This window comes from Brienomyrus brachyistius, chromosome 7, assembly GCF_023856365.1.
Source record: "Brienomyrus brachyistius isolate T26 chromosome 7, BBRACH_0.4, whole genome shotgun sequence".
In the NCBI taxonomy this organism is placed as follows: domain Eukaryota; kingdom Metazoa; phylum Chordata; class Actinopteri; order Osteoglossiformes; family Mormyridae; genus Brienomyrus; species Brienomyrus brachyistius.
This window is the reverse complement of record NC_064539.1, coordinates 11,969,910-11,995,170: the sequence shown is the minus strand read 5'-3', so window position 1 is coordinate 11,995,170 and position 25,261 is coordinate 11,969,910. Positions and strand designations below refer to the sequence as shown.

Here is a 25,261-nt window from a genome sequence, read left to right as displayed (position 1 = left end):
TACAAAATTTGCAAATGCTTTTTCTCAAACTTAATAATTTTGTGATTTTAAAGAGATCCCCTTTTCAGTTATTAATAAGAGTACATTAACTAAGAGGAGCTGAAGATTAAGTGTGTGAAGGTATCTGTGGAGGAGTAGATTGGGCGACGACGATGGCCATTTTCCCCTTGGATACTGCCGATGCTTGGCAAGACTCCAAATGAATCATAGCTCCATCATTGCAGCCGCAGTAACTATGCATGGAGATAGATTAGGCACAGCTCCAAGTAATCTCTATACCCCCCACCCCCACTCTCTCTCTCAGTGCTTTTGGCCCATGCTGACCCCATGGGGCTTTGCATTGTGGGTGGAGATAAATGACCCCGGACACACCAGCTGCCAACATTTTTATTCCTCCCAATCCAGGGCCAGCAGGTGTGTCTGTCTGCACCTATTGCTATGCATATAATCCTGAAATCAAGACACTAGTAAGTTAAGCACACAGCTGGCAGTGTGGCTGTTGCTGTCTGATGATGCTTCAAGCCACAGCACCCTGATCACTTTCAGGGTCAGCCTTAGTCACAAGCTACCGTCTGGAATATATTGTTCTGCTAGGCCGTGCAGAATTTCTTCAATTTATAGTCCTGGCATTGTTAAAATGTACTTTAATATAGGAATTGCAATGAGCAGGAAATACAGTATTGAGCAGAAGTGTGCAGCATTTTGAAAACATGAAAGCATTCTCAGCAATTGTTTGACATTCATTTTTTGATTTGGTGAAATATGGTCACGTGAAAAAGTAAGTACTCTCGATGTACATCAGCTGTGTAGTATTAAATATCAGGGCATAAAGAAAATCTGGCCTTTACCAGCTCCTGAAAACTTGGGTAGAGCTGACACACACAAACGATTTTACCATTTTGATATTTCTCCAACAAAAGTGGAATGAGCTCAACTTGGAATTGGAGCATCTGGGGACTAATAGTGGCATCGTCCTGGGGTTCTGGGTTTCAAAGCCAGAAATTGGGGAGAAGAACGAATCAATATGAAAAAAAACCCAGTCAACTGACTGCCATCTAACCAGAACCCAACGTACTTCTTGGTGAGATGCATTTCAAAAACATTTCCTTAGAAATGTGTACAATACACTTAATGTGTTGTGCCCTGACTTTATGGATAGATGTTGGAAATTTCTAGAAATGTCCAAGAGTGCTTTTAGATGCTTGATTTTTTTGTTTTACTATTTAACCAATGGGTTAGCCTTTTTTGCAAGGTGACTGTTTGTCAGATCTATTAAAAGGTATTGATTATTCTTGGGCTACACTGGCAGATGTATAGGGTGTGATACCAAACTCAGCCAGGGAGGTCAATATACACAAAAGCCCTCAGAGGCAGTTATCTCGCAGTGCCTTTATCTCACACTTGGGAGGCATTTGTCGGAAAGTCCAGCTGGAATACTTTTGCAGCTCCTAGGCAATATGGTTATTCAAATTAAAACTAAGGTAAGTGCCAAGAGCTTCTGTTCGTTGGTGATTGCCAAGCCATCGTGTCTGCAGCAGGGGTTAAGTCAGGAGGCGACGGAGTGCCCTTTTTGGGAGGGGGGGTTGTTTTGTTTTTACAGTGCGGCCATCACTATGCGCTATTTATGACGTGGTCATCCCAGTGCTATGGCAACTGCTATTTAGTACGGGTAACCCATTGTCACAATCTCTTTGAGTCCCAGTCGTGATTAGTTGTTTTAATGGTTTCCCACAGGCTGATGAATTTAAAAAGGCAAAGTGTTTTGTCAGCAGTGAGTCTTAAGGTAGCAGTCTTAGGCATTTTAATTGTCTTATGCCTCCATTCTTTGTTGAAGTGTCACTATGGGTCAAAAGAATGTATTTATAAATCAGTTTTTTAGTCATGTGTCTAGCACTATTGTTCCTGTCATTAATGGGTGATCAGCAGATGATCCTCTGCATTTCACAGCAACCCTGTGACCTGATCTTATAATCACTTAAAATCGGACTAACTGGAGATGAACACCATTGACAGTAGGCAAAATGCGCAAAACTGTAAACTGTAGTTATAGATTTATCCTTTTTTGGATTTGTTTGTTTCTGAGTATACCTGGATTCTTACGATTCTCACTTGTAGGTTTTCATGTTGAGATGCCTACTTCTTGGTCGAAAAACTGGTTTAGCTATAAAGAGCTTTTGTGAGAAGGTATGAAACATATTTTAAGCACAGTTAAGCGCTGACCCTAATGTAATTTGTTTTATAGAAATACAAAGTAGTATCACATAGACAAACCAGTCTTGCAGTGTAGTAGAAACCTCAATATTGTGTTAAAAAGCAGGTGAGGATGATGCTTTCATCTGTATTGAACATTTCAGTTATCAGCTATTCTTTGTTCCTTGGCTCATTAAATGGCTCAGGAAAAGGTCAGACATCTGTGGTCTGTCTCTGGCCGAATACTGGCACGTCCACGCCTGCGGCTCGCTTTCATCCAGGATGACACGGTTTGTTTGTTTTGAAGATGTTTGCTTTAATGGAACATTGTCTGCTTGGGGTCCTGACATTTCTTCTCCATGATTTTTCCGTGAAATCTGACATTAACCTGGAGTTAAAAAATGATCCACATCATGTGGGGAGAAATGATTTTGAGGCATTTTGCGGTGGCTGCTGAAGTCTGACGCACATGCATTACAAATGCTATGGCGTTCATGTGCCAAACAAACTATGCATCCCTCAAGACCAAATGCCAATTGTACAGCCAGATTAAAGCAGCTGGACCTTTGTTTAAGTGTAAGCTAAGGAATATGTGTGTGTGTGGGGGGGGGGGGGGGGATTGGGTAAAGTTCAGCACTAGCCCTTATAGGTCGTAAGCAAAAAGAATGATACCACCAATGGCCAATTACTCCGCAAAGGGATATTCAGGCCCAGACAGTACCACAGCCAGGCCCAGAAACATGCCATCCCCCAGTACTACAGCTCATATCTAACTCAAAGGGAAGCAGATATGCCCAGTATCTTTAAATGATACAGGAGTGATGAAGATGCTTAGCGTCTGGAGGTTCCCTATGGAACGACCAAACGCACATCAGCCCTTCCATCCCCCTCATCTCCCAGCATCTTGGTTGCAATGGGTTTAATTGTGAGTGACTCACTAGATGTAAAAATATCTGCCAGATGTGACAGCTTCCCACGCTTCTCTTGATTATTTGTTGTGCCTCCGCCTGCAACCCAAGCAGCTGATGTTTCCAAACCTATGGTAGATAAATTCCATGTGCTGTTTAACAGATATACTTCTTTGTTAAGTGCTCCGAACTGAAAATGCTTAGCTTTTTTCCTTCACAAACTTAGACCCCCATAACTTAGACACACACACTGTGATGCTATCTGTTGGCAGCTTCATTTAGAATTGTACTCCTGAAGGACTTCAGTTGACACGTTCTACTCCTATTCTTAAATTTCCTGTACAGACTGACACAGTGAAACAGGGATTTAGAGTTAGGCTGTTAAGTTACAACTGCTTCAGTACAGCAATTAAGCTCACCCAGTCATCAGACAGGATGCAGGTGACATACTTAAGATTCATTTGCAACTTACAAATTGCTTGTAGAAAGCAACCTCATTTCCAAGGTATTGAGTATCTATATCCGAAAAATTGAAATGGTGGTTAAATCTAGTCTAAAAATCCAGCGTTGAGTAAAAGAAAATAGTTAGAACATAAGAAAATTTACAAACAAGAGAAGGTCATTCGGCCCATCAAGCTTGTTTGTGGAGAACTTAACTAATAGCGCAGTTGTTAAAATCTTATCTAGCTCTGATTTAAAGGAACCCAGGGTTTTAGATTGCGCTACACTAACAGGAAGACTATTCCATACTCCAACTACATGCTGTGTAAAGAAGTGTTTTCTCAAATTCATTTTAAAATATTCTCCCTCTAATTTCCACTTATGGTCACAAGTTCTAGTATTTAAACTAATATTGAAATAGCCATTTGGCTGAACAGCAACCTGTTAGAATCTTATATACCTGGATCATGTCCCCCCTTAGTCTCCTTTGCTCGAGGCTAAACAGTTTCGGCTCAGCTAACCTCTCCTTACAAGACATTCCTCTAAGACCAGGAATCATTCTCGTAGCCCTACGTTGCACCCTTTCCAAGGCAGCAATGTCCTTCTTAAGGTATGGTGACCGAACTGCACACAATATTCTAGGTGGGGTCTTACCATGGAATTATATTGTTGTAGCATCACCTCACTTGCCTTACATCTCTAGGTGTATGGAGTTTAACCCAACATCCTATTGGCCTTTTTTATTGCTTCCCCACACTGGCAAGAGTGGGACATGGAAGCATCAACATACACACAGAGGTCTTTCTCATAATCAGCTACCTTTATTTCAGTGGAACCCATAAAATATCTGTACTTGTTGGCATAAAAGGATATTTTAAGTACAGCAACCAATTTGCTATATAGCTTGTCTGTGACCTTTAGAATTGAAAACTGTGTACAAAGGCAAGCATAGGGCACTCGATGAATGTATCTGACGTGTGTAAATGTCTGGTGGTATATTAGCGCATGTCTTATGCAGTCTAGCTAGAGTTACAGCCATTAATATGAACCTTCCTCCACATGGGCGGGACTGTTCTTTACATTTCTGTTAAATGTTTTGGGGGAAAAATAACATTTTGGAAAGAGAGACTAGGAAGAGAAAATCCATTACATTCGAACAGCCTCTAATATGCTCTCTGTAAAAAGCCCTTTTGATGTTTGTCCCATTTGCTAAGGCTGCCAAAGCTTGGGATGTCAGAAGTGGGATTTTTTTCCACCCCTACAAAGGGCACATCTGCAGCTTCAGCACTGAATTCTCGTGATGCAGTTTACCAGAGCCAATCATTCTGCTTGGACCATTTAGACCCCAAAAGCTAGACCACATTCTGGGGTTGAATAACCTTTAGCCAGTAGCTGATAAAAGCCTTTTGCTAATGTTCCAGCCCTCAAAAAAAAAGAGTAAATCGTTAATGGCTAGAGAGTGACATAATGCAAGCACGTGTTCCTTAGCATGTGGGCAAAACGTGGCGAGGAGAGGAGCTTCCCTCCAATCACCGGTCTAATGCTGCTAATGCAGCTGAGGGGCTGGGCTGGTGGTTAGCGTTTGTGGTTGCCTTCTATATGTGGTCGATTTGGCATGAAAACCGCGGTTTGTTTCTGCAGAAGGGCTAACAATCATGACCTAAATTGAGAAAGCTGATAAGATCACATGCACACAGTGGCCAGTTTATTAGCTGCACCTGCTGGTTACACAAGCAGCCTGCCCGTCCCAACCTTGACTCGTGGCTGCAACTGAATACGTACAACATGCAGACTGTCAAGAGATTCATCATTCAGGATGTGTGATCTAAGCAAGATTCAATGTGATGTGACTGTTGATACCAGATGTGGAAGTTTCGACATGTCAGAAATGGGTATCTTCCTGGGATTTTCATTCACTACTGTGTCTAGAGTTTACAGAAAATGGTTCAATAGACAAAAAACTCTGTTAAAGCTAACAGGAAGGCTGCAAGTGCAAAAATAACAGCTCAGTACAATGAGTACAAAACAGTGTTTTGCAATCTCAGCTACCCTTGGAGTGGTTCTAGAGGCTGTATGGCGACACAGTGTATATGAACATCAAAAAATATGAAATTAGCCAGTTAGCCTAAAAATTTAAAATGGAAATGGAATTCACCAAGAGGCAGTGCAATCAATGCATGGGGGTGGAAAGTACTCATATATGTGTAGCTTACTCTCAAGCACTAAATATTACTAAATAAGTGCAGTGGTGATGTCATCTCAACAAAACTTTTTTCCCCAGACATGACAATGGAATTGTGTGATTGTATTTGTATGTGTGTGGTCATGTATATCTTACATTGTAGGGTAGCCACAATGTGATAAAAATCTGTTTTGACCTTGTGGGAACACTTTTTTTCAGTTCCCAAAAGGGGAAACTCAATTTTATAGAAATCTATGAATGCAATAAAAAACTAAAATGTCAAAATTCTTGTACTTTGTTTGTTTACTTTACTTTAGGTTAAGAATGGGGCTGGGTAGGGGGTTAAGGTTGTCAGTGGGGATTCGGGTTATGCCCTTAGAAATGAATGGAGAGTCCCCAGAAAGATGTGACTGCAGTCTGGGGGCGCTGGTGCCTTACTGAACTGGGCGGGTGGGGGGGGGGGGGTGTCCTCTGCCCAAGCCACATTGTCCAGGATGAAATGGGCCATTATATAATATCTGTGTCCCTGCCAAGAAAGCAGCTCCCTTTTTTCTTCCTGGAGTTCCCGTAACTCTCTTAACTAAATCTGCTTTGCAGTGACGTGCAGTTTTGAACCAGAAGAAACTTTTTGCTGCTGAATCTTTAACTGGATCTGAATGAAACTGTTCTGTTTGTTTGTTTTCCTGGTTTGTTTTCATCAGTAATACAACATGTCAGAACAATCTCTCGTCTGACAAAAGTCTGTCTGCTTTTTGTAGCTGGATTTTTCAGAGTTACTGAAGTCTGAAACCTCAGTGTACTGATGACTCAGTGATGACGCAAAGCGGCAGATGCAGAAGGAAAGTTATTTTTTTAAAGTAGGTTATACTTGTAAGATGATACTGTACGTTACTCTGTTCCTGTTGGCTTGATGGATATTCATCTGTACCTTTTTCCATAACTTTTCACAGTGAGCACAGGGCTAGTGAGACTGGATGGAAATCCACCTTTGCAGGGCACACATACTAAAGGGAGCAGACCTGGTGGCTCAAGCTCACCTAGCTATATGAGTGCAGGAGGAGCAAGGAGACTGTGTGCAAACTGCACGCAGAGTCTGCGCCTGGATTTGAACCCACAACACTGCAGATGTGAGGCCACAGTATTAACCACTGATCCACTATATTGCCCACACACTAAAATCCAGCAGTGTTATACTAGGCAATACGTATCAGCAAACATATCAACTATCTGTGTGTAAATAATGTGTAAGCCTAATAAAAAGGGCTGATATTCTCGGGCCTTTCCTTCAGAGCGAGAGCAGCCTGCTCACCCGTCACACGGAGTATCATTTGCAGTGAGCTGTCGGTGCTTCACTGGGCTCTAACAAGCGCCGACAGCCTTGTCAGTGACCAGTGTCACTCAGGCTCATGCAGCTATGACTCAGACAGTTGGACTCTTTGCTTAGGCCACTACTTTTACTCATTAGTCTCACTGTTATTTTATAATGGCTGGTTCCAGGGCTTCCCCTGCTTTATGGGAATTCTGTCCACCACGTCTGGAAATGACTTCATCGTGTCGGGGTTTGTGTGTCAGTAAGTGGCGTCGGAGTAAGAGAGCAGATCGGTCTCAGGATAACGAAGCTCGGCTGCTGGAACATTCAATCACTTTCACAGCTGGTCACTCACAGTTTTACCGTAGCTGGTTAGAATCGGTTCGCTTTGCCACCTGTGCTGTTGCTCCCTGTGTTACTGCATGGATTGAGTAGGTCACTCTTGGCTGGTCAGTGCCCAGAATCAGGTTCAGACCCAGAGTTAAGTAAGGACACAGAGTGGTCTGCAGAAATCTTCCGGTAAAGTGCTGTGGCTTTCCAGTCGGTTCCCAAAATCTCATCGTGCATTAAATAAATCGAGCGTTGTGGTTTGTAACACTGCTGTGAACCGTGAATTTTGAGCAGCCTCCTAAAAACATTCGTTTAGTTTGGGCTCATTTTTTTAAAGGAAGAGGAAATGTGGAGCTTATTGGCTCAGGTTCTTCTGGATGTGTCCACGTGGCCAAGCGATGGGAACATAAACACCACGGTTTGAGGGCAATGTAAAGATGAAATATGGTACGTTTAACAGCTGAAATCAAACGGTAGAAGAATGCTTATTTTTCCCCAGTGGTAGTCAATATTTAAAATTTGGTCATGTGGTGACATAACTGTGTTTGCAACATCAGTACCTATTGGAATACATGGATATATTTCAGCCAACTTTGTTCAGTGGCAGAGCAGTTGATCTGCTATCGGCTTATTTGGTCTGGAAGTTTACCTCACCTTGGCGACCATGCGCTGGAGACAATAGTGGAAACCTTCTAGCCTGCCTACACCACAGCAACGCATTGTGGAGAAAGCCAGACCTTTCTCAGCCACACGATCACTATATATTTTTGAAGCCCGCTAAAGTTTCCTCCATCTGCGGTGTTTTGCAGGACAAACTATAAGTAGCAGCCGTGCTATACATTGAGTTATATAATCACTGTAATGTGTGTTTCCTTTTAATTTTCTTGAAATGTTGAATATCAGTTGTTCAATACTGGAACACTGGAGAATGAATGCAAATCTAATCGTTTAGTTCCCCTGGCAAAAAATATTCCTTGTTTTTTTTAAATAGGCAGATTTGCTGGTGTATAAACACATCTGACTTTATATGCTGCACCATTAACAGTAGCTGAAGATGGATGCTTTTGAACTCGCACTATATCATTGACCTACTGAACCTGAGAGAATCCTGAACAGCTGCAAAAATTCAACCCTAAACATCTAGCTGAACAAAGTTTCCTTAAATATTTAAAACGCGCTATATGAAGATATGAGTTCCAGATAATTCAATAGATTTTTAATATGCATTTTAAATATCCTACATTTCACCCGATTTATGAAAAGCTGTCATTTGTTCTTATCGCAGAATTAATTTTAACGATCAGTTTACATTGTTGGGTGGTTGTTTGTTATGCGTGAGTGACAGTCTGCCGTTTGCCTCAGCCCATCCTCTGCCTAATGGCATCTCAAATGCTTCTCATTACTGTCCTGTCGCTTGGGGGAGGACTGGGGGGGGGGGGGTATTGTGGGGGCCAAACTGCTGGGGACCAGATGTGGTTCGGTGAAGGACTTGTCTTCCTCAGGAGGAGTGCCCTCGTTCTCTCTCTCTCTCTCTCCCTCCCTCTGACCCGGGGAGCAGGTACCATGCAGTTCAGCTGTGAGGTGAAGCAGCAGTGGGTGACCTAAGAGCTGAAACACGATGTCTGCCGTGACTCCACGTGGTCAGGGCACGGTCCAGCAAAGACTGGCCAAAATCCCACATTTGAAAAATCAGCTGACGCAAGGAGACCCTGAAATACACCCTTCCTGAATAGTTTCGTATTATGAGCATCATAAGTTTGAAAGTCTTTGCGGTTCGAGACAAAGCTTAAATATCACAAAATGTCACCACTGGAGGATTCCACCCCTCCTACAGCTGCTGCTTAAATTGGAAAAGGTGCAAAATAATAATCAGGTCATCTGACTAAATCTGCTATTCAAAACCCAATTCACTTTCAGCTAGGGAATCCATTGTACTGTTGTTCCTACTTTCTACAAATATATAGAGAGCCACTCTTTGTATGGGATTTTCTCCTACCCAAAGACCTGTAGCTGGCCATTGTAGTATACCATTAAAGCCACCAGGACCTGTGGGACATGAATTTGCAGTGGCTGCTTGGTCATTTGCTCACCGCTCTCTTCCCATTGGTTACTGTGGGGTTGCAGTGAACCTGGAGCCAATCCAGGAAACACAGGGCATGTGGGTAAACCCTGGGCCCGATGGCAGTGCACCACACCATACACACAGAGTGAATCAGGCAGCAAATTACCCGAGCCCCACTTTGTGGAATTATGGGAGTAAAGCAGAGAACTAGGGGGAAACCCACACAAACACCAGGATACTGTGGGAACTCCAAGTCGGGTCAAAGCCGTAATCCTGGTTCTGTATTGGGACAGTATTAACTGTGATTTTATTTCTTAAATATGCTCATGATGACAGTACAACATACTTGGTAGCTCCCTTCATTGAAAGTCTCATGCTATAGTGACAGTGGGTTTCAACTAGGTCCTCAATTCCCCACCCCCCCCCCCCCCCCCCCCGATAATCCACCAGGATATAACTGGGCATTATTAGGGTATAATGGCTCCTTGACCGGGGGCAGTATGGTGGTGCAGTGGTTATCACCGTTGCCTCACCTCAGGGACCAAGAGTCTCTGCCAGGAGTCTGTGTGTGTGTGGAGTTTGCATGTTCTCCCGTGTCGTCATGCTGTTTTCTCTGGGTACTCTGGTTTCCCCCCATGGTCCAAAAACATTTTGAGGCTAATTGGAGTTACCACATTGCCCATAGATCTGCATCTGTGTGTGTGTGTGTGTGTGTGTGTGTGTGTGTGTGTGTGTGTGTGTGTGTGTGTGTGTGTGTGTGTGTGTGTGTGCGCGCACGCGCGTGCGCACCCTGCGATTGGTTGTTCCCCACCTTATGGCCATAGGCTCCACACACCCCACAACCCTGAATTGGACAGGCAGTGTCAGAAAATGGGTGGATGGATAGTTCACTGACCTCATATAAGTTTTTAAACTGTTTGCTTTTGTTTTTTTCCAGAAAACATTGTATTGTTTAGCTGCTCTCCAGATTATCCACAGGGAGATGACAGCCACAGGTCATCTGTGAGGCCTGTAGCTTGTGTACATGCCGTTGGTATATGGATCATTCAGACTAGAGATGCACCACTCAAGCACCAGCTTTCACTGTGCTTGGCCCGGACCGGAGACCAGACAGTCAATCTCATGTATTTCCAATATTGGACTGGTCCATTTTACTCATGCACCACACGTCATATGGTCAGCAGCGCAGGCAATAGCCTCGCAATCGCCTGCACACTCACATCCACACACTAACATGTCATTAGCATGGAAGTTCTTCACTGTAAGTGAAGATGGCACAAAGACTGCAATCTGTAATACAGTAAAACCTTGGTTTGTGAGCATAATTCATTCCGGAAACATGCTCGTAATCCAAAGCACTCATATTTCAAAGCGATTATTCCCATTAGAAACAATGGAAACTCAGATGATTCGTTCCACAACCCAAAAAAAGCATATAAAAATGATTAATACAAAATATAAAGTAAAAATACATAAACTAACCAGCACTTTACCTTTTAAAAGAATCGTGGATGGTGTGAGGGAGATGAGAGAGGAGAAGAGGATTATTTTGTAGGATGACTTTCGGTATAACTAATGGAATCATTGCTATCTGTTGATTTACCGGAATCTTTTTCTTTTTGTTCGACTTTAACAAGGAACCTATGCAATGACAGCTGCTTTTGCCTCCTTTTCGATTTCGCGGAAATGTGAACATTGCATTGTCGTTAAACAGAATCATCGCTCACACTGCTACACCCTTATTCGGATGGTAGTTTTCTACAAAATTTTGACTATATGAGTGAGGCACGCTGTCTGAGACCGAGCATGGGAGACGATTACCCACAATCCCGCAGCGAGAGAGAAGAACCATTGGCTGAGTTGTGATTACATGAAGCTAGGCAGTCAAAGTGTATACATAATACTCTATTGCAAGACCTCACTCGTTTTATCAAGTTAACATTTTTTCAAAATTTTTGCTTGTCTTGCAAAAGATAGTTACTCCCAATCCGAGGTTTGACTGTATATGTAAAGTCAATGTGAGTTGTGGGAGGACCACCACGAAAATATGGTGAAACGTCGGAGGTAAAATTTGAGAGATTATCAAACGTATACTAGATAATCTTGAGGGGTGGTATGGTGGTGCAGTGGTTAGCACTGTTGCCTCACACCTCTGGGACCCGGGTTCGAGTCCCAACAAACGTTGTATCAAGACTAAAAGTTTATTATGTGTCTGAAGTGCCCCCTTTTCCCTTTTCTATGACAGAGCTGAAACATGATTCTTTGCTAGAATGAGGTGGACAGCTAAAGGTTTTAAGGGTGTCCTGATCTAGAACCATGGGAACTGCATTGTGAAGGGCAATAGCTTTTTGGTTGAATGGCAAATATAATTGTTTTCTTGTGGAGTAAAATGTATTTGGAATTTTCAGTCAATCCGTTGCATTGACTTCATAAACTGCCATGTGTTTGAGTTTTTTCATGATGAAGACATGGAAAAATACCTCATGCCTCAGGCAACTGAATTCAAAGTCATATTCGGCTTGTAGCATTTTGGATTCAACTGGAGTAGAGTAAAAACAAATACTGGATGTGGGACAATGATCGATCAGTGGGATGGTGTCTTTCTGGGTGTCACATGGTTCGTTTTGAGAGTGAAGTGTTTGCTTTCGTTGGGCCTCATGAAGTATTTGAGAAGGCTGCAGGGGCTGTAATCCTCTGGCCAAGGCCTGTGGTTCACGTGGGCATCTGTTGTTTTCCTTGCGTTCTGCTTACGTGCGTTCTCTGTCACCGGTCCACTGGGCCGAGAGTAATGAGCCAGCTATGCGGTGCCCTAACCCCTGGAAAATCAAAGCTGATGCGTATCTGCCAGGGTCCCGCGGTCTGAAATGCGGAATAACAAAGACTCACAGAGTTAGATTTCGTTGAGGACCACCTAAGGTTTTACTCTGGATTTTGTTGGCTCCAAGATGTGCGTTAGCTTTGACCGCCACCCTGCAAAGCCTAATTAGGCCATTTCCTGGTGTTGCAAAAGGCTCTCCAGCTCTAGGTCAGGCAGGATTTATAGATTCAGGGGACATGAAAATCCAAACTGGAGTGGCTTTCACAACAATGTCTTTTTTTTATGAACATTGTATGTGTCTAATTAAGAACTGCTTTCTGTGATGACTCCGAGAAAAGCCTGTGGTTGTTTTATTTGAGTTTTTGTCGTTATTTTAAAAGCTGTTTTTTAAGTTTGCTGTTCTTTTTGGATGTTTGACTGCATGTTAGGACACTTGAACTACATGGATCTGCATCCAGAGGTGGAAAATTTTAGGGCCAGAAAGTACAAATCCAGACCAAGGTTTTGTTTCAACCAACCAGTTCAGTACTCTATGACTCTGACTGATTATACTCAACTGGTTGGTTGAAACAAAACCTTGGTCTGGATTTGTACTTTCTGGACCTGAAATTTCCACCTCTGCCTGCATCTGAGATCCTGCTGGGTTCCTGTGTTGTGCTCTGAATATTGTAGGCCTGCCTTCACCTCAGCATTCCTTTTGATTTTGTGAACGCAGAGCCTGCAATCTTAACCTGCTTATTTCGAAAAGACAGTGCCATTTCATTTTAGATCTTCTCTGTGATAATTTGTGTCTGCTGAAATGTTTCTGATGATGAAGGGCTTGTGTGCAACCAAGTGTCGCTACGTCTCCACCTTTCCATCCCACAGGCCGTCGTAAAACCAGCCACGTTTCATTGAAGCTACGAAGTAACCTGCACGCTCTGTGACCCTTCTAAGAGTTTTCGCCTACAGCATGGCGGCAGTATCTCCCTAAAGCAGACAGGGAGAGCTCCCCTTTTCAGGAACATTAGATGTGTGGGCAGAAATGTGCATCTGTGAGCACGCTCAGCACAGCATTTGATATAAATCTCAGTGGACTTGATGCGTGCAGTGGGAAAATCTACGGAATGTACACACTGATTCATAACTGCGTGGCCTACACTCTGATTTTTTCCCAGCTGTCAAACTCATGATTCGTTTTTTTTTGTGCAATTACTGGAGAAAACCCACACTTTTCCTGTTATTCCCACCCCACTAATGTCCTACTGTCCTCACTGACCTTTATTACTACAGTTGTGTCCTTTGATTCGTTATTTTGTCCCATAGCGAATGAGGCCTTCCAAATCCCTTGTGCCTTCAGGATGTTTTTTGGTCTTCTAGACTTTGGGTCAGTGTTTTGGTCTTTTGGGTCTTGGGTCTTGAGCAGGACTCCAGCAGCATTACATTAACATTTTTTCTTTGTTTTTAGGGTCCACAATTCATATGGTCTCCAAAGACTGAAGGACAGCCTTAGGATCTGCTAAAAAGGTTAGTGGGTACAGAAATGTGATCATGGTACTCAACTGGTTGTTGAGTATTCAACATGGTACTCAACTTTTCAGAGGTTTTCCTCAAGGTGTTCTTGTGGAGATCAGAAATAATTTGATAATCAGCAGAGGCACATGACAAATAAAGCAGCCTGTGTAACATTTGCTTATTATTGACATATACAGTGGAAGATACACAGTGCAATGAGAGTAAATGTCAAAACGTTCTTCCTGAGTATACTAAGAAATGGTTGGTGCAGAACTTTTGAAATTAATTTTTTTTGTAAAGCTGCCTTATGATTTATGATACAGTATGACATTTCTCAGACAGCAAAACGTGTTTTTCATACGTCTATAAAATCTTTATTTACCCATAAAATGTTTAATGGCTACTGTCATACGATTGTTCGCAAAAATCTTTGAGAGAATCTGTAACAGCCCATAACTGAGAGGTTTCTGTGCGTCTTTATTTGAGAAACATTTAAACTGTAGTCTTTGAGGTCTTTGGGGAAAAAAAGCTGCACTTGGTATCAGATAAATATGCTTTTTGTCAAAAGTAGACATGTTTCCTACCTAAGGAAGTTCATAGGATAAACAATATATGAAAGATTCCCAGTGCTCTGAGTTTGTACTGCATGTAGGCTTATTCCCATTCCCTGTGGTGTGTTTTTAATACAAACTGAATGTTATGTGGAAGTAAAAATGATTGTGTGGATGTTTTTCATTAACACAATGGAGCAATTTTTTTATTTCAAGGCCACCTGTGAGGACAATTTCAAAAAGGAAATCCTTGTACGAGTAAACAGAATAATCATTGTAGTCTGCTGCACTTAAAATAGGTTATTATATAGACGGGCTCCCAGTTTTAAAGCCATTTTAAGCACGGCATCCGGTGTGGATAACACTAACACGACATGTCAGCAAGGTGGAATTTTTCATTGCTCTAGATTATATGGAGTCATAAACAGAAGCATATTTTGCTTGTTTTACAGTAACAACATTGATTTTAATATTTGACTGGTTTCAGTTCATGGTTATGTAAAAGATTTGGCACTGAGGTCTGGTCTTGTTGCCTGGAGGTAGTGTAAATGGCTTATTTACTTTTTAATACATTATATACAATATCAACTAATATACACACCCTTTTTCTGAGACCTTCTCTGTAATGAAATGTAACGCATTCCATCAGGGTGGGGATTTAATGGTGAATTTGGGAAGGGAGGTGGTCTATGCTGTCAGTCCAGCATGGTGACTTAAGGACTTCAAGGCAAATATTTAGATTAATGTTTTAGGGATTATCAAAAAGCATCATAAATACACTGAGAACAATGCAACAGGAACCAGCCGCTGGTAAGATACTAGTGACATGTCTGATTGACTGCTTATAATGGCTGGGCTGTTTCAGTGAAAAACAATTCCCATCAGTCGGGGGTGTAGCCAGACCTCCTACCGTGGGGTGGCCAGAGTAAGCCCAATAATTGCATTGGAGTGGCAATGGGGGGTGGTGGCTGTGTGTTTACTGGGGGGGGGGGGTCATGGCCGTTCTTTACATCTGCCCCTGCCGTCGGTCTATGACAGAAAAACTGTAACTGCAAAGACAAAACTACATTTGGTTATATTATTAAGGAGTTAATTTTGCCCATATCTCTTTCTGAATATGTCATAAGCAAAATTGACTTCGATTTTCAAATGCATCCATCCATCTTCCAACTGCTTATTCTGGGCGTGATCAATGGGACGTCCTGGTATCTATCCCAAGCAGAATTCGGCATGAGGCTGGTGATATCCTACACAGGGTGCCGGCTCACAAAAAGCACGATCATGCAATTTAGAGATTTCCACTTACATAACATGGGGTGAATGTGCAAACGCCACACATACAGGGCACGGGTGGGATTTGAACCCGCAGCCATGAGACTGGAGAAGTTAGCAGTGCTCCCCACAATCCCACCATGCTGTCCACCCCATATATAAAGCAATGTATAAAAGTGCAGTGCTGTTTTGCTTTGTTGGAGACGGGAGGAGAATATTGCTGTTATTTTAGTTCTAGTTCAGTGATCTGCATTGAGTTCTGTGAGCCATCTGGCAGTTTGACAGATTAATTTCTCCTTTAAGCTTGAGTGATAAATTAACTGTGAGATTTTGTGTTATTTATGTAGGGCAGTGCTCAGTTCTCCCTCGTTATCAGGACCCCGCATGAGTAATGCCAGAGGAGGTTCATGGCTTTAGAGCGCTCCCTTCTCCTGTAGCGCACTAAGCCTGGACGTGAGCCATTGTTGTTTATGGTAATAACACTTTCCAGCTGCTCACACTCACTTTGTCAGTCGAAGGACCTTTGGCTACGTACGATGCCCACGCCTGCATTACAGTAGTTTTAGCTCCTTCACCAGTTAAGTAACGGGGGTGTTGATTTACGTTTTGATCTTTTTTCCCTCTCCATTTTCTGTTCATGATGAAACCAATAAAAACCAATGAAAAATTCAACACATTTGTTTTGACTGTAATTGACCCATTGCGGTAATTATGACGAGACCTAAATGCAGTTAAACTCAACATTTTAGGTCTATAATGTGCACCCCAAACGGAGAGAATTTAAAATATACTTACCACTATGTATACCTTCTGAGCTTCTTACACCAATGGGTCAGTTGTCTTTGAGTTTGTTTGAGCTAGTATTTGCAAATCTGCTAGATGCAAAGCTTCTGAACTTCACAACAGCCAATAGGGTTTCAATAACTGTAAAGTAAATGCAGCTCAATATGTCTGATTGAACTTTATTATCTCTTCCCTGTCATTATTAATTAATGCTTCCTGTTGCTAAAATCTGAATGGTGGTGGCAGTGATTGTAAGCATTAGCTTTGGAGAACACACCTAATAGTGAGATTGGTTACTGGAAAGTGGTAGCCAGAAGCTTATTGCCGTGACTCATTGCCATGGTTAAACAGCTGGGTCCTCTAGCAGGAGTTTAATACAGAATTTACCTTTAGGAAAAAAAAAATGGTTACTGTGCATTTCCACAAGATCGTGGGAAATTGAAAGGGGTAAATGAAAAGGTTTTGTTTATGTTGTTATTCCTCTGTCTGTGTATCCATAGCCTGAACACAGCTCTGAGTGCTCTTTAATTATGTATTAACTATGGATGGAAATGTATAAACTGCACAGGAGCCACAACAAAGATAGCGCAACATGTCGATAATTATGGGCATGTGGGTAATGCTTTTCCCTGCAGTGTTTTCCAGCTGCATAATCATACACTGCCGATCCCTATAGTAACCCTTGCTTATCTAAATGTGAGTGGCGTTTGTGAAGTAAAACTGCTATTTTTCATATAAAATCAGCTTATAAGAGTCTTTGAGTAAATCTTCGGAATTGATACCAGTGTGATTAGCTTAATTCACAGCAGATGGATGTACTGTTTTGGTCTAGGTCACCTACCTATTTGTTTGTGGCTGTTTTTGGCCTCTTGAAGCGGTCATGTTACAGGCCCTATAAAATCAGTCCTGTAAGTGCATTTTCTTACCTGCATTCTTTTTGTTTTGTTTTGCTTTAAATTTGGAATAGTGTCTCAGTTTGGTTTTTTTTATTTCAGCATCCAGTTACTTACTCTGAACATAAGTTTAGTAGTTTGTATTTTTTGTGTGTATTTTGCTTGATGTCTTTTCTGGGTTTGAAACTCAAGCCGTCCCATCTTACTAGGTGTTTTGCACTGTATGCCTTTTTGTATTCGATAGTTTATTAAATCTGTTGCTCTACGCTGTCTCTTTACACAAAAGCGACTATTTGGAGGAACCAGAACCACCTGAACAGTATGAATCACTAAGTATCTCAACATCAGTAATTCACAATTGAATGCACCTCAAAGGATTATCTTTGTACTGTCGTGTTGATGTGTGGCATATGAAGGAGAGGAGCGCAGTGAAAGCCTGGTTTGCTGCTTCAGCAAAAGCCTTATAAAACACGCAGGCATTAGAGCTCAAACCTGGCCTGTTCACAAGGGCACTGATCCATCCATTGGAGACTGAACATTCTGTTGCATTGTGATGCTGTTTGTAAAGCGAGAAAACTGTCACACATCTGTCACTTCTCATGAGACTCTGACTTGCTCACCATGCAAACTTGCTGTTGTTTGAGAAATGAGCATAACAGCCTGATGTTCTTTCACTAGATGGGCTCAGTTTAATGTTCTGAGACAGAAATGGAAATTCTCACTGCAGGAGAAGTTTGCTCTCTTTTTATTTTATGTTTTTTTATGTTGTTAAACCACAGTGTCACCCTGTATCCACATTTTGGGAATAATGTTTAGTAGAACCTAATGTCACCCCTTGCAGATTCCATCTGTCACATCTCTGGCAAGCCAGTAATTCTTTCATATAAGAATGTATTAACAAATTACAAGAAGAAAACCTTATTCAAACCTTTTCAGCATATATAGCATATGGAGGTTCTGCTCTTATCTAGGCTGTGTCTCCAAGTACAATGGTACAGCGATATTGGAGCAGGAGCTACATAACTTCTAACAAAGCAAGAACCTGATTAGACTATTGAGTGGCCAGAAGTGCTTTACATTATTTACTTGAATGTGTCCGTGGACCCTAATCATGAATTAAAGTGTTCATTCATGGCAGTCATCTGTAGATGGGTAGCTTATACATGTACAACCAAAAAAAAAGTAATTGTCTCAGGATTTTTCTTATTCTTCTTTTCTTTGCTTTCTGTGTCAGAGTGACTTAAATGGGCAAACTAGGGGAAAAGACAAAAGGCAGATCTTTACACAGTTAAGGCATTCATTGCCATCCTCATTTGTATTTCATCTGAACGTTCTGTAGGAAACCCTTCATGAGGTTGTCCTCATTTTCTCTTTCAGAAAAAAGATTCCAAATATGAATAATGTAGTATAGCATATTTGAACTGCATTACCAACTAAAATTATTTTTCATCATAATTTATATGACCAACTCAAGGGATGTTTAGCATCAAGCCCTCTGCCATTCATTTTCTACAGACAGTTTGGTAACTAAGGTTTATCTCCAGTGTTTTTGGGATGGGGGGGGGGCAGAGAACCAATAGGAGACCCCAACATGACACACAGATAACCTACAAACTCCACACACTGGAGCCATGGCAGACACTTGAACCCTGGTCCCAGAGGTGTGAGGTAACAGTGCTAACCCCTGCACCACCCCCATATCAATCTATCTTTACAAAAATACTGTGTATTTAGACGCTTGTCCTGTGCAATCACGGTATTACATGGTTAGTGTTATCAACATTTTGACATGATTATTGTGATTCTTGAAATGAGTGACACATAAATGGTAATTGTTTAAAAACCAAGCATCCTGATCTCTGTGTTCATTTGAGTTAGTCTACGTCAGAGAAGGCTCGGTGGACTTCCTCCTGTATGTCTGTTTCTCCTTAGTTCCTATGGGGGGTTGAGCCACAGTCAGCACTTGGAAAGGAGTCAGTTCCTTGTAGTTTGTGGTGTGTGGCCCACAAAGTTGCTAAGGCATGTGAAAGTAATGAGAATGAGCTTACCTGAGGTGTTACAATCTATCTGCTGAGGGGGAGGTTTCACACCTCATTTAGAAGTGCTGCTTTTCATCATTATTTCTAAACTGCAATTGTCCCCCTGCCCCCCTCTTTTTTTATAATTTGGAGTTTACAAGAAGAGTTCAGAGCTCCAGGCCAAATTGGCTCATCTTCTTGCTGTAGAGTGCACAACATTTCTCCCATGGTGAACATCAGCTGCTCACTGGTCCAAATGCCAGGTCTTCCCATCAATCACGGCATCAGTTTCCACTCTGATTTCATGAAACAGGCCTTGATAACTTCAGCATGCTCGCTCTGGCTTCATGCTCTCATGGAAACTATGAGCTCTGGATATTATTGTAATAGTGGGTGATTTCTGAAGATGTATTGTTACAAAAGGTAGAGATGACGAGATATCACATGTTTTTTGTTTTGCGTAGGTGGGGTAATTTGTTAAATACTGCTAATGAATTCAAAGCCTTTTATGTCGGGGAGTGTCTGCTGTGGCCTCCTTAAAATTAAACTACAGAGTTAATGAGATACAGTCCCTGTTTATGCTTCTCCGTTCATCCCAAGGAGGAAAATGTTACGGATGCAGAACGAGAGATGTAATAAAATTAAGTTAATCAACATCATTTGCCGTGCCTGTTTTTCCACTCTAGTTATTTAATCATTAGTTGTACTAAATTAAGCCCGAATGAAACACGCATAATTAGAATATAAGGATGGTCATGGCAGAAATGAACGGAGTAAGAAAACCAGGTGCCTCTTCTGTAATGTAACATAGCCATGGTTGGAAGTGGTGAGAAGGGCTGCAGGCAACATTGTACAGAAACCATCGATGGACAGGGAGCTCCTTTGCGGGGGTGGGGGGGGTGATCTGCAGGAGTAATAACAGGGCCAGCAATTTGCAACCTGAATTCTGGCCTGTTTATGCGTTTCCTCCCAAGAAGTTACGAAGGGTGTCTGTTTCGAGCCCTAAAGCTGAAAAACTAGCTGTGGGGCTTCTGTTGTTTGACCGAACGCTTCATTAAAAATGACAAGCTGTGGTTACACGGCTCAGGGACGTGACCCTAAGAGCCCCCTGCCACCATTGTCCATACATCCAATGATAACGACTTGTAGCAGAAATACTTGGATTTTCTGTTGATCAACAAGTTGTGATTGATCAGTCAATTTTTTTGCCTGTCAGGATGATTAAACAGGCACAGATGCTTCTTCTAAGTGTAGGCAGCATATCAAGAGATTTCAAGACACATGTACACTCTGCAATAACAAATGGGTTCTTTGTTGAAGTCTAGAGTCCTTGGCTTTTAATATAATCCTTAAAGCCAAAGACTTTGATGCCCTGGGCACAATACCATCAGTTCCATGTTGTATAATTTTAAAAGCTCTTCAGAATCGGATATGCATCAAAATGCATCCATTGCCCCTCAAGCATGCAAAATTTCAAGTATGATCTAAAAATTTGCTCCAGGAAAGGACAGAGCAGGATGAGGTTGCCATGTGTAACAGGTTTCACTTCTGGAGGCTTTATACAGTTCCTGTATTGTCTGGATGGACCAGCATCACGAGAACTATAATGCTTATATAAAATATAGATTTACCTATTACTTGCTTTGTTTACAGTAAACATTCAGAGCCACTTAAATCACAGATGTTTTTTTTCCTAATTGAAGTAAGATTTAAACAAATTAAAAGAGTTCTCAGAGCAGTTTGACTTGGAGAATTGTATATTAAAAAGACAATGCATCTACTATATGTCTGTGCTTGCCACTATACTTCTTGCAACTGGTCTGCACACTCTTTCACTCCTCTTTGATGTGAATGTCTGCATAGTGTCTCAAATCACAGCTGCCAAGACAAATCAATTAGAAAGCAGTTTGGGTAATTGGACGTGGTTTTTTGTGTCCTATCCTAAGCTCGCTTCTCACTGTGAGGGCAGCAGCTGCTCTCTGAGGCCACTATCAGCAGGAAGGCTGCTGCTTAGCTGCTATCTGTGCAGCTGTGATGACAGGCAAACTGTTCCAAAGCTCCAGTGAGACATACTCTTATATCTTTAGGTTACTTCCACCAAGAACAAAGAGACTCTACCTCATGTCCACCCCAATAACATTTTGAATAGGGTTTTATATGGTAAGAAAATTAAAATTTAGGTAAGAGGGGAGGCTTAGTGTAAAGGTGAACTCATGAATTGCTAGTTTTAATGAAGGTTGTAAAGGTGTGGTATGAATAACGAAAAAGGGCTGAAAATTTATTTTATATCCCATCAACATATATTGCTTTAAAAAGAATTCACCATATTACCACCCATCAATTCTAATCACATTTTAACACTATGTGGAAATTTCAGGCCGTCAGGTTCATTAACTTCCTGTTTAATCCAACCGCTTCCTGTTTAATTGAAATACATGTGCAAGTCATTTGCCTGAGTGAAGTTGAAACGAGCAGTGCTTGGTAAAAGGACAAAGTAAACAGATTTTGCTCCATTCAGTAGGGAACCGGGCGTTCGTATGTGTGCAGATGATCTTTTTCTCTTCTTCAAGACTGTTAGAAAAAATAAAGCTTCTTACCAGAAATACATCATGTAGTTTACAATCAGGTATTGTTATAGAAATAGATTTCTTATTGTTCTCTGGGGTCTGTATATGATCTGAACAATATCTGTTTTGCTACCAAGCATGCTGGCTGTTGATGCTGCTACACGAATAAACACATCAAAAATATTGGTGCATCTCAATATACGTACTTGACCGTACTTCTGTTCCTATCTATCTATTTTATGTCATCCTCCATTGCCGAGGACCGGTTCCAATACTAAGAACACAAATACAGAGTATGGTAAAAATTCCCAGATGTCATTCTTGACCCGCCTCAAATATCAAGGATACATTAGTTGCATCCTTGCCAAATAAGACTAATCCCATGATTCATTGCGCCCTCAGTTCATTCTTGGGAGGCAAGTTAGCAAGACCACATGTACGATCTTTGCGTTCCTGCTGTTGAGAAACGCCCTATGTGTTTATGTGAATTGGTGTTTCTGACTTTGCCGTATGGTGTGTGCCTGAGATGGACTGGACTTCCGGCCAGCGTGTTCCCGCACCTCATGCTCTGTGCCTGCTGGGATACATCTCATGCTCACCTTTATTCTGTATGGGATATGGGCTTATAGGAATTATATGGCTAGTGCCCAGAGGCAGATAATCACTCTAAGCAGCTTTTCCTTGGAGTGATCCAAAGCCTCAGGGTTTGGTGTCACTGGGGCCATCTTAGGCTCTGCAAAAGTCCTGTTGTTTGCTGAAATGGCCCCCAGATTCTTGGTGGTGGGCGGGATGCAAAAACAAACGAACCCTTGGATCCTGGTGTGCCCTTCACAGCCATGGGATTTGTTATTGTAACCCAGGGCTCTGGGTGAAATACGGCCACCCCCCGTGAAACCCCCCCCCCCGGAGTTACAGGTCCGAGAGAGAAAGAGGGGGGTGCAGTAGAGGGGAGGTGGAATGCACTTTTAAGGAACTGCACTTCAGGATGGAGAAGTAACAATATTATGCTTGACAGTGTTTACTGTAATTATAATGCAAGTTCATTTAATTACATATGATATTATTGCATCGCGGTGAAGGGTGATTGTTGTTACTCGCAGCGTCCATGAGAGGCTCTGGACCCCCATGACCCTGCAGACGAGAAGTGGGTACAGAAGATGGATGGATGGATAGATGGATGGATGTTATACAGGAAGAGGGGCACATAAAATTTGTTTTATATCTAGAAGAAGGATGCCATTTATTTTAAATAATATTGATTGTGCTTTATTTTATGTAAACAGACATCATACATAATTTAGGGTAATAGAGAATATTCCAATAACATACTGTGTTTAATCTCATAGACTTCCATTGAAATATTCCTAGAAACATATTTGGTGGTTTACTTTGTACATAGCGTGCGAATCTTTCCTAACCCTGTGGCAGTGCAGTCCTCAGCTTTATCCTTTTTATTGCACTTAAGAATTCTGCATGCTTCTCTTTTGGAATAAAGTATCAAACTTGATAGTGTGAGCATGCTCTGTCGTTAACAAAGACTCTCAGATATTCGCTTTCCCAGTCACCCCCATCGCGTGTTATTGGTTTAAGTCTTTGCACAGTAATGGCTTTTTCAGAGCGACTTTATCCAGTGCTCAGCAGACATGACTTCACTTTCACTCGACTCCCCGAATCTCGCAGCGGCGCTAAAGGCGAACGGAAAAAAAAGGGGGAAGCCAGGGGTCATGCTGTGTGTCCCTCATCCCATCCCATGACACCCTGTTCCAAGCGTTACATACGACTGCAGGCATCGTGATTCACGGGCCCATTTTATGGCAGGGCTGCTTCGTGTGTGAAACACGAAGATGGAGCGTTTCGGAAATTATTACAGCCCTCAGCTGCGCTACTTAAACGTCACTGGAGGCTTCTGAAGATTCCGTTTTATTGTTTTGCTGGAAAATTTTGCTAACAATTGTCTATCAGATGTCCTGCATTTCAAATGGCACAGCCGTGTTTAATGGAACTTCACCGTCTTGCATAAAATGCCTTTTCAGGTCAGAGGTATGAAATCCAAACATGAAATGGGAAAGACATCTTAATATATTTTTCAGCCCTGCAGAGACGTCAGTCACCCCACCATGGTTAACAGCATTACTGTAGGGTTACAGTCCTCATTGTTGTTATTGTGGCCCCACTTAAGTGTTAATAACTGAGCTGTATATCTTTAGCAACATGTTAAACAACAAATGCCCATGAACGTTCCTTCGGTGATAAGGACAGATGTTGATGTTGAGAAGATAAGGCGATCCTGAGCTCTGTAGTTTTTTTTTCCCCTACAATGTTAGTGATGCAGATGTTCACAGGACTATTACAGGTTGTAAAGTCAGACTCTCTGAGGTTCTTGATTTCACCATTAAATCCCTGAGAGAACTTCTTCCAAGGAATCATTAACCTCCTTTCCAGATGATGCAGCCTGATTCCTTCACAGCAGGCTCTGTCCTCTGCTAAGGATTTGCTCACCACTGGCTAAAAGTCAATGAGCATAATACCCAAGGGTTCCGTGATAACTTGAAGTTCTTTCCATTTCAAGGGTTCAGTAACCACATGACTGGCATTATGTAGCAACACTCAAAGGTCCACCTTTGGCAGGGCCTGATGGCCCCTATTATTAACCCCAGCTTTAGGGAACCATGACCCTTATCTATTGCCCCCCAACCCCGCTGACCTCTTCACCCCATGTGTTGGGGCTTTTTCAGGATTAAAATCTGCTTGGGTCACTGGAGAGGTTGAAAGTTCAGCCCGGGCTCAGCGAACATGATCAGGCGATGCCCACAGGCCTGTAACTAATGAGTGCTGGAAGACGTGCACATGGTCACCTGAGGAGCCGCATGCCAGCCCCTAACTCTGGTGTCAAGGGTCATTTCGAGAGGTGGAGCAGGTGCCCGCAGAGCTGGGCCGCCGAGTCATAGCATCTCTGTGTAATTGGAACCGTAAAAGATTTAACTGCACCCTTTGCCCCAGGTATGTGACCAGGTTATTCCAAAACAAAATTACGTGCATCATAAATTTTCCACTCTGTATACATTTACTGGGTTTCTACTTTGATCAGCAAATAAAACCGTAATTGGGTTACCGAAGATGGTTTTTAACGTTACGAGGCGAAGACCCCTGGCCCCGAATTGCACTGAATGTAGAATCAAATTCTGCAGTAAAATATGAACTCTTAGTCCATCATGCCCTTTGCAGCCGGTCATGGCTCATGGTTTTGCCAGTTGAATATATTTCCTTAGATTTTCCAGGTATTATTGGTTTTGGGGCTGTGAATATCCTCATATTTCTTATGTGCTCAGAGGAACATCGAGAGATACTGAGAGATGGCTTAGTCTTATTATATGGCATCAAATGACTTTGATCAAGTGAGAGTTCTGGGTTTTGCACAGCTGTTTTGGGGTGGGGCTGTCTGA

At 42.1% G+C, this 25,261-nt stretch overlaps 1 protein-coding gene across 3 annotated transcripts in view; it reads left to right on the top strand.

The window, feature by feature from the left end:
- Positions 1–25,261, top strand: part of LOC125745651 (LHFPL tetraspan subfamily member 2a protein-like) — a 48,668-nt gene that overhangs the window by 3,779 nt on the left and 19,628 nt on the right. For 2 of the 3 annotated variants that reach the window (XM_049018684.1, XM_049018683.1), the window contains exon 2: positions 13,688–13,746. The gene's annotated coding sequence lies outside the window, so the exon portion shown is untranslated. Of the gene's footprint in view, positions 1–13,545; positions 13,607–13,687; positions 13,747–25,261 lie in introns of all 3 variants that reach the window. The other variant, XM_049018685.1, reaches the window with a different exon arrangement.